Source organism: Equus caballus, chromosome 23 (assembly GCF_041296265.1).
Source record: "Equus caballus isolate H_3958 breed thoroughbred chromosome 23, TB-T2T, whole genome shotgun sequence".
Lineage (NCBI taxonomy): Eukaryota > Metazoa > Chordata > Mammalia > Perissodactyla > Equidae > Equus > Equus caballus.
In genome coordinates, this window is record NC_091706.1 from 17912244 (window position 1) to 17929470 (window position 17227).

The 17227-nt window shown below is 41.4% G+C and overlaps 1 long non-coding RNA gene across 1 annotated transcript in view; it reads left to right on the forward strand.

Moving 5' to 3' along the window:
- Positions 1–16529, forward strand: part of LOC138920309 (uncharacterized) — a 32276-nt gene extending 15747 nt beyond the window's left edge. Inside the window, exons 3-4 of the long non-coding RNA XR_011431222.1 lie at positions 5183–5274; positions 13117–16529. This is a non-coding gene — a long non-coding RNA (uncharacterized lncRNA). The remainder of the gene's footprint in view (positions 1–5182; positions 5275–13116) is intronic.
- The last annotated feature ends 698 nt before the right edge of the window (positions 16530–17227 follow it).

Below are 17227 nucleotides of genomic sequence, written 5' to 3' on the forward strand. Positions count from 1 at the left end.
AACTCAAGGGGAATCTGCCAAGAGAAGAGAAGACTGTTTGCAAATATTCTTCATGATGTGCTCAAGCAGCACCATGAGCAGATCACTTTTTGATGATTTTGAAGCTGACCTTTTTGAGAACGTGGTTCTTGTGCTGAGAATGCAGTCCAGGTGCAGCTGTAGAGTCATGAGGTGGAAACCTGATCACTTTATTAGGATGACCTTGGTGGCTCTCCCATTTCTCCCAACCCCACCTGTCCTCTTGAGCCTCTGCTAAGCCTACACAACTCCCCTCCCATCTGTAAGTCATCCTCTTAGTAAACAGCATGGCCCCAGCTGCCGATCAGATGGCCTTGGCACCTGGCTAATCATAGAGCATTCCTGAGTCACCAGCGGGTTTCCATGGCCTCCATGTCCTTGAGCACTCTCTGATCTGACTGGAGGGGGAAATTCCTCCTTGTGGACTCATTCTAAATTGAGGAGCCCAAAGAAGACAAACAAGCTGGTAATCTGAGGAAATGATTAGGCTGGAAAACGCAAGAGAGACCTTGCAAGTTAGCAGTTCTGAACATTCTCATGTGTTTATATATGTATGACACATTTTACACGAGTTCCCAATAGCATGGGTATTTCTAGACTATTCCATTGTACTATGAGAATCATTGTAAAATACCTGTTTCAAGGTGCATTATTATAGGAGAGGTGCTCTCCTTATCCGACATGGAAGAAATTCTCCTGAGAGGAATAGACACCTGGCACAAAGTAGATGCGTGGAAATTGTTTACTGAAAGAATGAATAGGGAAAGTCTGTCTTTGAACTTCATGCAGCAACTCTGACATCCACTATATTGGTGTCTCCAGAACCCAGTATTGCTTGCTGTTTGACTCTAGCTGACCCAGTCTGACCACCCAACATCTTCTAGAAGACTTCCTGTCATTCATTCATTCAGCAGATATTCGCTGTGCCAGGTGGCCAGAGGGGACCTTGGGAAACAGTGGTGGACCAGACGAGATAACCTTGTGGGGCTTCTGCTCTGTGGGGAGAGGCTGACAGGAAGCAAACACTCATGCAAATAAAAGTCATGACAGGTGCTGATGAGGTCTGTGTAGAAGATAAGCTGGGTAAGGGGTTAGAGTGCAGCAGAGAGGGAAGAGGGGTGTTCTCCATAGGTGGTCTGGGAAGGTCTCTCTCCTGAGGTGATATCTGAGCAGAGGCTGAAGGAAATGAGGGAGAGAGCCAAGTGGATATCTGGGAGAAGAGTGTTCCTGGAAAGGAGAAGAGGCTCAGAGGTCTTAGAGCAGAAGAGAGTATGGTGTGTTTGAGGAACATGAGGGAGTGGAGTGAGTGAGGGGAGAGGGCTGGGAGAGAAGCCCAGAGAGGGAGTTGGGGCCCACCAGGAGGGTGTTACAGGTCACTGGGAGAACTTGGGGGCCACTGAAAGGCTCTGGTAGAGGCTGGCCAGCTCAGACTATGTGTCTTAAGAGGATCCCTCAGTTGCTGCGTTGAGAGTAGGCCCAGGGCGACAGGAGCAAAGGCAGGGAGACCCCTTAGGAGGCTAGTGCACTACTCCAGGGGAGATGTGCCCTGTGTGGTGAGAAGTTTCGTTACGCCCAAGGCTGCCAGAATGTGCAGTGGTCCAGAACAGGCGGCTCTGCTTTTGTGTGAATTTCAAGCTCAGGAGATAAACACAGTCTTGGCCTTGGAGAGGGAGCTGGCAAGGGCTTCCCTGGTCCCCAGCTCCCACCTTCTTCCTCTCTGAGAGCTGTCACCACAGAACATAAACCTGAGCAGAGCAGTGTACATCTGGGTGTCAGGAACACTCATTGCACACCTGAAATTACAGTAGGTCCCCAGGTGTTTCCTCATCATTCACCTTCCACTCCCATTGTCACCAGCTGCAGGGCAGCCCCCTCGTCTGAGGAGCCGGAGAGTCTCACCCAGCATTGATCACCAAGAGCCACCACTGGGGCTTCGCCTTGTGCCTTCCCCCCGGCCTTCTTGTGGGAATGAGTTAGGCCTTTCCTTCTTTTTTTAATCAAGATATAATTGGTATATAACCTTGTCTAAGATTTAGATGTAAAGTGTTGATTTGATCTATTTATATACTGCAATATGATTACCACTATAGTGTTAGATCATACCTCTACTGTGTCACATAATTATTTCTTTTTTGTGATAAGAACATTTAAGATCTACTTTCTTAGCAATTTTAAGTATATAATACAATCACTCGGCTGTGCATTAGATCTTCAGAACTTATTCATCTTTTAGTGGTGAGTCTTTACCCCTTAGGAATGTCTCGCTAATTCCTCCCCCCACCCCCAGCCCCTGGTAACCACCTTCCTACTCCCTGTTTTTATGAGTTCAGAATTTTTAGAGTCCACATACAGGTGAAACCATAGAGTATTTGTCTTTCTCTGTCTGGCTTATTTCACTTAGCATAATGCCCTCAAGGTCCATCCATGTTGTCACAAATGACAAGATTTCCTTCTTTCTAATAGCTGAAAATTATTCCATTGTATAAATAGACCATATCTTCTTTATACATTCATCCATTGATGGACACTTAGGTCATTTCCATATACTGGCTGTTGTGAACATGGGAGCACATATATGTCTTCAATATCCTGGGAAATATACCCAGAGGTGGCATTGCTGAATCATATGGTACTTCCAGTTTTAATTTTTGAGGAACCTCCATAACATTTTCCATAGTGGCTGCATCAGTTAACATTCCCACCAACAGTGCACAAGGATTCCCTTTTCTGCACATCCTCGCAACACTTGTTTTTTTTAATCTTCTTGATGATAGCCATTTTTACGAGTGTGAGGTGGAGTTGGGCCTTTTCTCACCATGAATTCACCTAAGTCAACCAGGGTGCACTTTCCTCAGACTCCTCAGGGACTGGACTCACCTGGTTCACTTAGCTGGTGGAGGTGTGGCCCCATGAGAGTCGGTCATTCCAACTCTTAGGTCTGGTTTAAAACGTTTCATCTTCACCATTTGGATTCCGGATTGGTTATCTGCTGGTGTGTAACAAATGACCACAGTGAGTGCCTTAAAAGAATGCCCATTTATTAGCTCTATAACCAGCAGTCTGGTGGGCTCAGCTGGGTCCTATGCCCAGGGAATCACAAAGCCAAAATCAAGGCATCGGCTGGGCTGGGCTGTTATCTAGAGGCTCAGGGCAAGAATCTGTGTCCAACGTGATTCAGGCTGGTGGTAGAATCGAGTTATTTTCAGTTGTAGAACTGAAGTCCCCCTTTTTTTGGCTGTTGGCCAGGAGCTACTCTCAGCTTCCAGAGGTCACCCATATTCCCTGTCATGTGGCCCCCTGCATCTTGAAGCCAGCAATGGTGCATCGAATTCTTCTCATGCTCTGACTCTCTCTTACTTCTCTTCTGCCACCAGCTGGAGAAAGGTCTTAGCTTCTAGGGCTCACATGATTATGTTTGGCCACGCTGGATAATCCAAGATAACCTCCCTGTGTGAAGGTCAACTGTGCCACGTAGCACAGCAGAAGCATGAGACTGTTCTCTCATCACGGTGATAGGTTCCAAGGATTAGGGCAGGACATTATTAGGGGCCACCATAGAAATTCTGCCTAATCAAGAGAGTGCTTCCAATATCAGTAGTATTTGCAGACCTGCCTTTGGCCTCATGGCTGGTATGCCTTGGCAATTACTACAGTGCTTTTTTATTTAAAAGATTTTTAGAGAGGCAGTTGGCATTTTGAAGCCACTTGGTGCTCAAAACACAGCATAGTGATCAGAAATCAGTGCTTAGTGTTTCTGACTCTGAATGAAAGGAAACCAAAGAAATTATGGCCTATTATATCATTATATGATCATTAAAGCTTCTATTTAAAGGTGAAATTATGAGGGCTGAGATGGTCAAGGTATTTTTTGTGTTTGAAGTCTCCTGAATCATAAAATGGGAAGGAATCTCCAATGTTCCTGAGCATCTGCTTTTACCCATCACAGCCAACTTCTAGGTAACATACCGAATGAGTCTTTCCACCTCTGCTGGTGCCTCTTGTGACTGGGAGCTCGTTACCTTACAATACGCTCTATTCCATTCTTGGACAAGTCTATTTATTAAAAATTCTTTCTTTTATTGGCCCATATTGGCATCCTTCTGACTTTCACCCAGAGTATCCATTTATGGCCTATAGCCACACGATTTGCTTCTTTTTTCTTATAAAATATGGTTATTCAGATGTTTGGAGGCAAATATCAAGACTCAGAGCGTCTCTTCTCCAATTAGACTTGATCTTTGCCAGGCTACCTGGCATGTTAACTTCACTTTTGGTGCTGGGTACCCCTTCAGAATGTAGGCTCCATCACTCGCTTCTCTGTTGTACTCCCCTCTGTATCCCCAGCTCCTAGCATAAGGCATCATTCAGAGTAGGTACCATTAATACTTATGATGGGATGCAGTTGCCTTTGGAACTTAGGTGTTTGTGTGTTCTCCCTACTGACATTGCCCAGTCTTGTGAGTCATCCCAAGTCTTAACCTAGAAACAATTAATGTTTCCTGTCTTAAATACTTTCCAGAACAAGGCCCATATATAGATAAATAAAAGAAGTTAATGATTCAGGCAATTGAGAGAAGTTACTTCCATAAGTAACAAATTTTGGTGCTTGATGTAAATTGTGCCTCATTTAGAGTTGCAGTGAAAGGAGGAGGTAAATTCATTACAGGGCAAAAAGGATCATACTAAACTTGGAATTGGTTTTCCTTTCCTCTCTACTCAAGTGCATGGAGTCACTTAATCAGGTGCATCTCTCAATGTTGGCACTTGGCTGCAGAAGATGTGATTGCCTTGCTGCTTCCTTCACAGCAAGCACCTTCTTACCTAGAGGTAGCAAATATGGGGTTTCATGGTGGGTATTGGCTACAATTTCAAACATTACTGCTTAGTTTAAAATGCTTAATTTTGTATAATGTAATTATTGACACATTTGTGTCATTTTTCTACAGAAGAAGTGTAGGTAATTATGTCTGTAAGAAATTGCATATTATACCCATTAGCTTGATAGCTCAGCTGTATAACCTGAATGCATTATAACACTCCCATGAAAGAACATTGCGCACTTATAAGAATTTCAGGATGTAGTTCTTCTCTGTGAAAAATTAATGTGGAAGTGATGTCAGCATCATGGCAGAGTGAGTTATTCCCTTTGTCTCTCCCTTCTAAGTTACAACCAATTGGACATCCATTGACCAACAGAGGATTCCCTGCAGAGCACAAGAGGATGCCTAAGAGATCTATGCATCTAGACATCTGAAGGTGGGTGGATTGGATCTCTGGTAAGAAGTGGAAACATGAGAGCAGCCCCTACCCCTTTCCTTTCAGCAGTGATCCAGGGTGTGGATCCTCACATTGACATGTGTGTCTGTGAGCAGACTCTGGGAGAGCAGAAACCATGGTGTGGGTTGGTCCTTGCCTCTCCCCTAGTGGACCCAGCCCATACGACTGCAAGCAGACCCACCAGGACCAAATACATTAGGCATGGCTTCGTCCCTGCCCATCTCCCAGCAATCTAATGTGGGTGCCTCCTCCCACTCCCCTAGCAGTGGCTAGGTCTTTCCAACTTGGGGGGCAACATGCAAAACTCAGATTCTCCTGGGGTTGTGCACCCATGACCTGATTTTTAAAAACATGCCAGCTAGCACCAGAGAACAGAGGCTGCATGAGTGAACGGGAATAATGATCTCTCCTTGCTTAGACTTTGTTCAACCCCAGAGTAGCAGGTGAACCTGTGACCAGAGGCTTCAAGAACCACAGCAGAAGTGGTAACCCAGCTGCCGCACCCCTGACACTAGCTTCCACTGCCACAGGGGCTGCTCACAAATCCCAAGGTCCCTAGGCCCTTGGCAGCAGCAGCAACACCCAAGAACCCAGAACCCTGACAGCAGAGCAACCAGCACCCCCAGACAACCTTGGAGCAGCAGCACAGCTGGTACAAGGAGCAGCAGCATCTGAGAATGTGGAGAGCCCACAGAAAGACAGTAGAGGACATGAGACTCAGGCAACCCCAGAAGTAGCAGAAATGCTTTCAGCATGGTGACCCCAGTGGAAACACCTGAGACTGCAGTAACATCAGCAGCAGCAATGCACTGGCAACCTCAGGGGGACAAGCGGGACAAGGAGGGCACTGATGATGCCTCTGGCAGAGGCAGTGGAGAGTGAAAGTGTAGGCTCTTAAATACAACCAGAAGCAGCTCAGAACCAAAGTAGCAAAAGCTATACTCAAATAAGAAAGGTGAGTACTACCACAATGTGCTGACAGAGGATCAATTCATCAAACACCACCAAGAATTGTAGTAACATGGCAGGAGAGAAAGAAAATGACAGCTACTCAGAAACCAAACTTGAAGTCAGAGAAGATTACAATCAAACTGGCAGAGAATTCAAAATAGCTGTCATGAAGATACTCAATGAGCTACAAAAAAACTCAGAAAGACAGTTTGGTCAGCTCAGGAATGAAATTAATGGACAGAAGGAATACTTCACTGAAGAGATTGAAACTCTAAATAAAAAAACCAAACAGAAATTCTGGAGATGAAGGACACAATTAATGAGATGAAAAACAATGTAGAAAACATTAAAAATAGAGCAGACCATATGGAAGAGAGAATTAGTGAGTTCAAAGATAGAAATCTAGAAATGGGGGCCAGCCTTATGGCTGAGTGATTAAGTTTATGCACTCCATTTCAGCAGCCCCCGGGTTTGCCAGTTCGGATCCTGGGTGCAGACCTACACACTGCTCATCAAGCCATGCTGTGGTGGAAGCCCACATAGAAGACCTAGAAGGACTTACAACTAGGATATACAACTATGTACTGTGACTGTGGGGAGAAAAAATAAGGAGGAAGATTGGCAGCAGATGTCAGCTCAGGACCAATTTTCCTCACCAAAAAACATACCTTAAAGAAAAAAAGAAATCTAGAGATAATTGACGTGGAGGAGGTGAGTGAACTAAGATTTTTTTTTTTAATGTAGAAATTCTACAAGAATACCCAACTCAATTAGGATAAGTAACATAAGGATAACATACATACCAGAAAGAGAAGAGAGGAACAAAAGAGCAGAGAGCTTATTCAAAGAAATAATAGCTGAGAACTTCACAAACCTGGGGAAGGAATGGACATACAAATACATGAAACTAATAGAACTCCTAATTATCTCAATGCAAAAAGCCCTTCTCCAAGGCATGTAATATTAAAACTGTCATAAGTCAATGACAAAGAAAGAATAGTAAAGGCAGCAAGAGAGAAGAAAATAACCTACAAAGGAACTCCCATCAGGCTTTCAGTGGCTTTCTCAGCAGAAACCCTATAGGCCAAGAGGAATAGAAGGATATTCAAAATACTGAAAGACAGAAACAATCAGCCAAGAATACTCTATCCAGTGAGATCATCCTTCAGCTATGAAAGAGAAATAAAAGCTTTCCCAGAGAAACAAAACTAAGTGAATTCATTGTCACCAGACCTGCCTTATAAGAAATATTGAAAGGAACCCTCCTACTTGAAACAAAAAGGCAAAAGTTTACAAAGCTTTGAGTGAGGAGATAAATAGACAGAAAATATGTTAGTAAACACATAATTATACCACAAAGGATAAAGGTAAAGGAAGAATCAAAAATAATTATAACCACTTAAATTTGGTGACAAACTCACAACATAAAAAAGAATAATTTGTGACAACAAAAACATAGAAAGGTAAGAGGAAAAGACAGAACCTGCCTAGTCTAATGGAGTAAGAGGCTATCAGAAAATGGACCATCTCATCTAGGAGATCTTTTATACAAACCTCATGGTAACCACAAAACAAAAAAATCAGAGGAAGGTCACAAATCATAAATAAAGAGAAAACCATCACAAAAAACCACCAAACTGAAATGACAGTCAGAAATACAAGAAAGAAGAAAAAATGTAAATATATAGCAAACAGAAAACATAAGATAAAATGGCACTATTAATCCCTCATATATCAATAATCACTCTAAATGTAAATGGATTGAATTCACAATCAAAAGACACAGAGCAGCTGGATGGATTAAAACCAAGACTCAACAAGATGCTGCCTCCAGGAAACACATCTCAGCTTTTAAAGACAAACATGGGCTCAGAGAGAAGGAATGGAAGAAGATGCTCCAAACAAATAGCAAGCAAAAAAATGTGAGTGTAGCCATACTTATATCAAACAGACTTGAAAACAAAAAAGAGGGCAAGAGAAAAACATGAGCATTATATAATGATAATAAGGACATTCCTGCAAGAAGATATAATACTTATTAATATATATTCACATAGCACAGGAGCAGCAAATTATATAAAGCTACTATTAACAGACCTAAAGGGAAAAGTTGACAGCAACACAATAGTAGTAAGGGACCTTAAACCCCCACTTACATCAATGGATAGACCATCCAGACAGAAGATGAAAATGGAAACAATGGCCATAAATTAAATACTAGACAGGATGGATTTAGTAGATACATATAGAATATTCCATCCAAAAATAGCATAATACACATTCTTCTCAAGTGCACATGGAACATTCTTCGAGATCATATGTTTGGAAAAAAGGCAAGCCTCAATAGACTTAATAAGATTGAAATCATATCAAGCATCTTTTCCAAGCACAATGGTATGAAACTGGAAATCAACCACAAGAAAAAAGTGGGAATAGTTACAAATATGTGGAGACCAAACAACATTCTACTGAACAACTATTGAGTCAATGAAGAAATCAAAAGAGGAATCGAAAAATACCTGCAGACAAATGAAAGTGAAAACACAACATATCAAACATTATTGGATGCAGCAAAAGCAGTACCAGGAGGGAAATTTATAGCAGTACAAGCCTACCTCAACAAACAAGATAAATCTCAAATAAGCAGTCTTACACTACACATAAAAGAAGTAGAGAAAGAAGAACAAACTAAGCCCAAAGTAAGAAGAATAAAGGAAGTAATAAATATCAAAGCGGAAATTTTTTTAAAAGACACTAAAAAACAATAGAAAGGATCCATGAAACTAAGAGCTGGTTCTTTGAAAACATAAACAAAACTGACAAACTCTTAGCCAGACTCAATAAGAAAAAAAGAGAGAAGACTCAAATAAATAAAATCAGAAATGAAAGAGGAGAAATTAAAAGGGACCACAAAAATACAAAAGACTATGAAAAGCTATATGCCAACAAATTGGATAACCTAGAAAAAGTGTATAAATTCTTACACTCATACCCCCTCCCAAAACTGAATCAAGAAGAAATAGGGAATCTGAATAGGCCAATCACAAGTAAGGAGATTGAAACAGTAATCAAAAACATCCTCAGGCCAGCCCAGTGGCGTAGGAGTTAATTTTTCATGCTGCACTTTGGCAGTCTGTGGTTTGAGGGTTTGGATCATGGGCACAGACCTATGCACTGCTCATCAAGCCATGCTGTAGTGGCATCCCACATACAAAATAGAGGAAGACTGGCAGCAAATGTTAGCTCAGGGACATCACCCAGAGAAAAGAAAACCTCCACACAACAGAAGTCCAGGACAAGACAGATTGGCAAATTCTACCAAACATTCAGAGAATGTTTAATACCTATCCTTCTCAAACTATTCTGAGAAATTGATGAGGACGGGATGCTTCCTAGCTCATTTTACAAGGCCAATATTACCCTGATACCAAAACAAGACAAAGACAACACAAAAAAAGAAAATTTAAGGCCAATACCACTGATGAACATAGATAGAAAAATACTCAACAAAATATTAGCAAATCGAATACAACAATACATCGAAAGGATCATATACCACAATCAAGTGGGATTTATTCCAGGGATGCAGGGATAGTTCAACATCTGTAAATAAATCAATGTGATACACCACATTAACAAAATGGTGAATAAAAATCACATCATGATCATCTCAATAGATAGTGAAAAAGCATTTGACAAGTTCCAACATCCATTTATTATAAAAACTCTCCATAAAATGGATATAGAAAAAGAGTACCTCAACATAATAAAGGTCAAATATGACAAACCCGCAGCCAACATCATATTCAATGGTGAAAAACTGAAAGCTATTCCTCTGAGAACTTGAACAAGACAAGGATGTCCACTCTCACCACTCTTATTCAAAATAATACTAGAAGTTTTAGCCAGAGCAAGTAGGCAAGAAAAAGACATAAAAGGGATCCACATTTTAAAGGAGGAAGTAAAACTGTCTCTATTTGCAGATGACATGATTCTTTATATAGAAAACCCTAAAGAGTCCACCCAGAAACTATTAGAAATAATGAATACAGTAAAGTTGCAGGGTACAAAATCGACATACAAAATCAGTTGCATTTCTATACATTAATAATGAACTAGCAGAAAGAGAAGTCAAGAAAACAATCTCATTTACAACTGCAACAAAAAGAATAAAATACCCAGGAATAAATTTAACCAAGCAGGTGAAAGACCTATACGCTGAAAACTATAAGACATTATTGAAAGAAATTGAAAAAGACATAAAGAATTAGAAAGAATTATTCCATGCTCATGCATTGGAAGAATAAACATAGTTAAAATGCCCATATTACCTAAAGCAATCCACAGATTCAATACAATCCCAATGAGAAACCAATTCCATTCTTCACAGAAATAGAACAAAGAATCCTAAAATTTATATAGAACAACAAAAGACCCTGAATAGCCAAAATAATCCTGAGAAAGAAGAATAAAGCGGGAGGTATCTTACTCCCTGGAATTGAAAATATACTACAAACCATAGTAATCAAAATACCATGGTACTGGCACAAAAACATACACACAGATCAATGGAACAGAATTAAAACCCCGAAAGTAAAACCATATCTCTCTTGACAGCTTATCTTTGACAAATATCCTACAAAAAAAAGAAGCCAAGAACATAACATGAAGAAAGGAAAGTCTCTTCAATAAACGGTGTTGGGAAAACAACTGCATGCAAAAGAATGAAAGTAGACCATTGTCTTACACTACACACAAAAATTAACTCAAAATGGTTTAAAGACCTGAATATAAGACCTGAAACCATAAAACTCTTAGAAGAAAATATAGGCAGTATACTCTTTGATATCGGTCTTAGTGGTATCTTTTTGAATACCATGTCTACTCAGGCAAGGGAAACAAAACAGAAAATAAACAAATGGGACTCCATCAAACTAAAAAGCTTCTGTAAGGCAAAAGAAACAATCAACAAAATGAAAAGACAACCCACCAACTGGGAGAAAATATTTGCAAATCTTATATCCAACAAGGGGTTAATTTCCAAAATATACAAAGAACTCATACAACTCAACAACAAAAAAATGAGCAACCCTATCAAAAAATGGGCAGAGGATATGAACAGACATTTCTCCAAAGAAAATTTACAGATGGCCAACAGGCATGTGAAAAGATGTTCAACAGCACTAATTATTAGGGAAATGCAAATCAAAACTACAATGAGACATCGCCTCACACCCATCAGAATGGCTATAATTAACAAGACAAGATATAACAAGTGTTGGAGAGGATTTGGAGAAAAGGGAACCCTCATACACTGCTGGTGGGCTTGCAAACTAATGCAGCCACTATGGAAAACAATATGGAGATTTCTCAAAAATTTAAACATAGAAACACCATATGATCCAGCTAATCCACTAGTAGGTATTTAGCCAAAGAACATGAAATCAATAATTCAAAAATATTTATGCCCCCCATGTTCATTGCAGCATTATTCACAATAGCCACAGTGTGGAAGCAACCCAAATGTCCCTCCATGGATGAGTCGATAAAGAAGATGTGGTGTATATATACGATAGAATACTACTCAGAAATAAAAAAAGGCAAAATTGTGACATTTGCAACAACACAGGTGGACCTTGAGGGTGTTATGCTGAGGGAAATAAGTCAGACAGAGAAAGACAAATACAGTATGATTTCCCTCATATGTGGAAGATAAACACATAGATAAGGAGAACAGATCAGCGGTTACCAGAGGAGAATGGGCGGGGCAAGGATGACAGGGGTAAAGGGGCCCATATGTATGGTATCGGATAAAAACTAGATTATTTGTGGTGAACGTGATGCAGTCTATACAGAAACTGAAATATAATAATGTACACCTAAAATTTGCACAATGTTATAAACCAATATGACCTCAATAAACTAATACAAAATGAAAAGACAGATGAAATTAATTTGAATCATATATTTTATTTAACTCAATATAAAAATATGTTCATTTCAATACATAATCAATGGTAAAAAGTTTTAATGAGATTTTACGTTATTTTTCTTCACATTGAGTCTCAGAAATCCCATGTGTATTTTGTTTCTGCAGTGGGATGCTAAGCTTTCATCAGAAATACTGGATCTTTATTTAGATTTTACAGAATTTACAGTTGAAAAAGTAGACTCACATACCCAAGTTGTTCTATACATACTTTAAAATTTTCCAATAACTGAATGGGCATCAGTTTTTAAATTAAAATTATTTAAAATTAAATGTTTAGTTCCTCAGTCTCACTACTGACACTTCGAGTACTCAGCATGGTGCAGAGTTAGAACTTTTTCATGACTTTCTACATTAGATTTCTTTCCTGATTCCAATCATCTGTTTGTTAATATATTTTTGAGGGTATATAATGAAGGTTAGATGTACCTTACTCTTGAGTAGATTATAAACTAATAAAACAGCGGTACATATTGCTTTGAGTTAAATTAGTTTTCTGCATGACTGTTGTAGCTGTTTTGATGAACCTGATTCTGAGAACTCAGGTTTAAGATCTAAGATTTAAGGTGAATAAAATTCCGGATGATAATTCTTTCACCAATATACTTAAGCTCAGGTCAAATGATCCAGGTAACTCTTAGCCTAAGATGTGATATCTAACTTTCCAGTTTTTAGAGAAAAAGGTAATAAATTGGGACAGAAAAGAAAAAGTCCATTCACAAATAATCAAATAAAACTTTAAAAATATAGAAAATATAATTTCATGGTTTAAATGAAATCTCAAGAGTTAGGTAACCAGGGATGGTTTATTTAGCTACTGAACATAAACTAGTAGAATTGGAAATTGAGCAAACCAGTTTTGAGTATAGATTTTGTTCCAGATTTTTGACACCTCGCATATCGGGTGAGAGGAGACTCGTGTAGATGTGGAAGTCTGTCACGTCAAAGGTCTAAGTGGCTAGAAGAGAACTCTTGGAGGAAGGCCACAGGTACTTGTTCCCCCGTCAGCACAGCTGCTGGAACGTTCTCAGAGCCCAGAGAAAGGAGGCAAGAGTCTTTAGTGCTCCCACATCCCTGCTGACGTCTTGTAAGAGGAATCAAGGCCTGGGACTTGGGACTTTCAGAGGAAATAGCCTTAGTTCTTCCTTTTAAACTCACAAACCCCTGGGATCCCTGAAATAGTTATTAATAATGTACAGATTCCCTGACAGGCTGTTTTGTCTGTCAAAGGGAGGGGCAGGGAAGGGACCAAATCTGACTTGAGTTCTCTTTTGTGGGATGCATCCCAGGGATGACTCATTTTCAGGAGGGGAATGGCTGTCTCTTCTCACCTCATACCTGCCAGCTCCCACTTCACTCTCTTGCCTGGTTAAACCTTCAACCTGATTTCACAGCACATCCTGTAAGAAGCCAGCCACGAGTGCTCCTGAAAACTTCCTGTCAGCATTCCTGTCAGGGACTCCTCAGGTTGCCTGGCAGCAGCCTGCACCCAGCTGTGGCTCTGTCACCCTGCAGTGTTTCCAAGAGAATCACCCTGGTGGGTCCCATTACAATACAGACACAATGGGAGTATTTAGTATTTATGTGTGTGAGATGTGTGTATTTGTGTGCATGTGTACCTGTGCTTTCGGGCACTTTAACATTTCCTTCTATTGCTCTTAAAAGAAGTTCAAATACTACCTTTTCTAAGAAATGCATGCATCTTATGGAACATATGGAAAGGCACAAAGGACAATATACTCCCACTTAACTCGCCTCTCAAGATGATCACCGAGGAAGCCTATCTCCCTCCAGTGTTTAAAAATAATCCTGTAGGAAAAATTCCACCCATTTTGGTTAAAAGGATAAGGGGCAGTTTTTATGGGGTTTTTGGTTATAAAAACCAGAAAACAAATTGCTTGCAGCTCCGAGGAGCTGCGCTCAATGCTCTCGGGCTGAGGGGGGTTTTGTGGTGGATTGCTTACGTCCCAGAGCTTCTACAGACATGATGTTTCACGTGTGGGTACTTCTTAAATGGGCGTTCATTACAGCCTCATTCCCAGATTTTATCCGTTTGGAAAGATCGCCCCCATCCAATTTGAAATTGTGTCTTCTTACACTGCTTCGACTCTGAATGATCTCTCCAGCGCAAGCATTCAGCTGTCCCTGTTGCTGGCTCTGGCTCTTGGTTCCCAGCACGGCATTCTTCTAGAGAAGCAGAATTTCTTCTCTCCTGCCCAGGACGACAGGCAGGCAGTCTCTGCAGCAGCAGCCTTCGTGGATCGGTACCTGGCCCGGTGGCCACAGAGCCCCCTGCTCTGCCGTGTCCCTGGAGAGCCAGCCCTCCCTTCCCAGGAGCTGAGGGTCTTTGTTCCAGGCAGCCACGTGGGCACCCTACTGTTGTGAAGAGGAGGAGGAAGAACGCTGATGTATGCATTCTGCCCATCACTGCTTTCTGAGCAACTGTCTTGGGAGGAAGACATGAAAGACAGATGTAAAAACTGAGGGTCACATTGGGATTTCATTAGCTTAGTGGCTGTCACAGTATGTCCAGGAAGGAGGCTGTGGGCATGCGGCGGATGGTGTCTGAGGAGCTGAAACTGCACTTGTGTGTGCGCGTGTGTGTGTGTACATGTGTGTGTGCACTGCATGCCTGAGGTAGGGCAGACATTTCAGGCTTTGCCATGTAATTTACTTGCTTCAGCTTTAAAAAACATTGTCAGTTGGGTTGCACCAGGCTTGGTTATTTTTCTTTATGGGTGCTTCTGTGAAAATCTTTAAATTTCAGCATAGCCTCCTTCGCGGGGCATTCACTGTGAAGAATAGACACACTATGGCTTTGCTTTCTTTTTCCATTACTGTGGCCTGAAATGCTTACAGTAAATGCCTCCAGTGCACTAACGTAAGCCAACAGCCCCAATCAAGGTGAGAGTGCTCCCATAATCTGGAAGGTACAGGCCTTCATTTGATCATTGTAGGAATACATGAGTGTCCACTCTCAGCGGCCACCACTGCCCTTCCCTACCCTGCTAGTCCAGTTCCCAGTTCCTGAATTGCCGGGATCCGTGGCTACATCATTTGATCGGCTGTTTGACAGGGTCCAGCCGATTAACGCCGAGGGGTGCAGGGTCACCCCTTGGTGAAGAATAACTGGCCTGCCCCTCACATAGTTCTGAAACCTGTGCTGCTTCTAATTGCCCTTCATTCCTTTTCCTTTCTTAACCTCCAGTTTTCACTCCTTTGGGTGGCTGCTTGGGAGGCACTACCTCCTGGGAAAATTAGATATAGTAAGAGAATGTGACCACCTGCAGGTAACTTTCAGGATATTTTTCAGTTAATTATTGGAGGAGCACACAGTCCCATTTGAGACAAGCAGAAAGGAATCCTGCCCAGATAAGATGTCGAATTAGGTTTATGTCCTCCATCTGGTTAATATTTCCTTCTCCCTCCAGTTCTTTGTCTAAATATATATATGCATCGTCCTTCTAAGTTTGCTGGTTAATTGGATGATCAAGAAGTATGTATATATTATTCTTGACCTTCTGCTTTCTGTTAAAATGTTATAGAGGTTTTCTCCTAAAAGCAATAAATAATAAATAATTGATGAGTAGAAGGGCCGAGGGGTGCAGGGATGCCCCTTGGTGAAGAATGGCTGGCCGACACCCCTGATATTTTCTGAATTATATGCATGCTTTCTAGCAAGGTTATGTCTATACTTATTTCTGTTTTTCATTCTTGAAGATAGATAGTTTAGCTTAGCTTTTCAGCCCTTTACTTTACTAACAAAATGATACTTTCTCCAGCAGTGTGCTTAAGGGACTGTTAGCTCCACAATCTATAAGACAAAGGAATGCTTTCACCCCCTAAAGGGCGCGAAAATGTAAAGATGTTTAACTGCCTGCTGAGAATGCAGATAGCCCTGGGGATAAGATGCCTTGGAGTCCCCTTTTGTTCCCATTAGCCATCTACACTAATGGTGTAAATGATTGAGGGAGGCAGGGATGGCTCCCCCAGGATGTAAACAGCTGTCCTGTCTGGAGGCCTGGACCTTCTCTCTTTGATTTAACTTTACCATGAATTACAACAGATGCCTAGGTACCTATCCCCTTTAGCTTAGAGACAACAAACACTAGTTAATTGTGGAGAAGACGATCATTAACCTTATGCTATATAGAATGGAATGGTAATAAATATTCTTGTGCTCGTTTTTTCTTCCTTATCTCTCTGAGAATATTTGTAGAACTATTTCTGTACTAATCCTGAAAAATATATAAACGACACTTGTGCACAGTAAAGTCGGACTTGCTAACACCAACCCAAGTCTCACGTCCCCTTTATTTTCCCCTCATTGCGCCGACGCTGTCCATCCCTCAGGAACCTGGACTCAGCCGGGGCAGGACCCCAGCACTGAATCTTCATGTTAAGCTCCTGAGATGAAGTTTGTCACTTGGTTATAATTTCCAACCAACGAAAGTGATGCTAGGGCTGCGATGTCTGCACCTGTCTTCACCGCAGATGAACCTGAGGTTGGCAACAGCTCACGATGCCATGGAGGTCAGACGGACACAAATGGGAGACTTTGATGCCTGGAGATTCCTGCAATGGGAGCCAGAGGCCAGTGTTCTGCACCCAGCTCTGTCGCTAGCCAGCAGGGAACCTCACTGTGTTTGGGTTTGATTTCTGAAGTCCTGCCCTACAATGTGATGGCAGTATGATTCCAGTGGAAATACGGCCTGTCATGTAAAAACAGAAAACCCCAAAATGCCAAGGTTCATCCAGGAAACTTCCGTGATCCAGGAGCCAGATCAGATGTCGGTTTTCTAAAAGACATCTTCCAGCTGTTCGCCGGCCTCCTCCTGTCTTCCTGGAGGCAGTGGCCAGGCCTCTCAGCAGGCTGGACGCACGTTCACAGAGCCATTCACTAGTTCTGTGCCAGGGTTTTTATTTGTTTATTTTTTGAATATTTGTGCTAGGTTTTCAAAACCACAAAATGTGGATAATAATACTACTTTC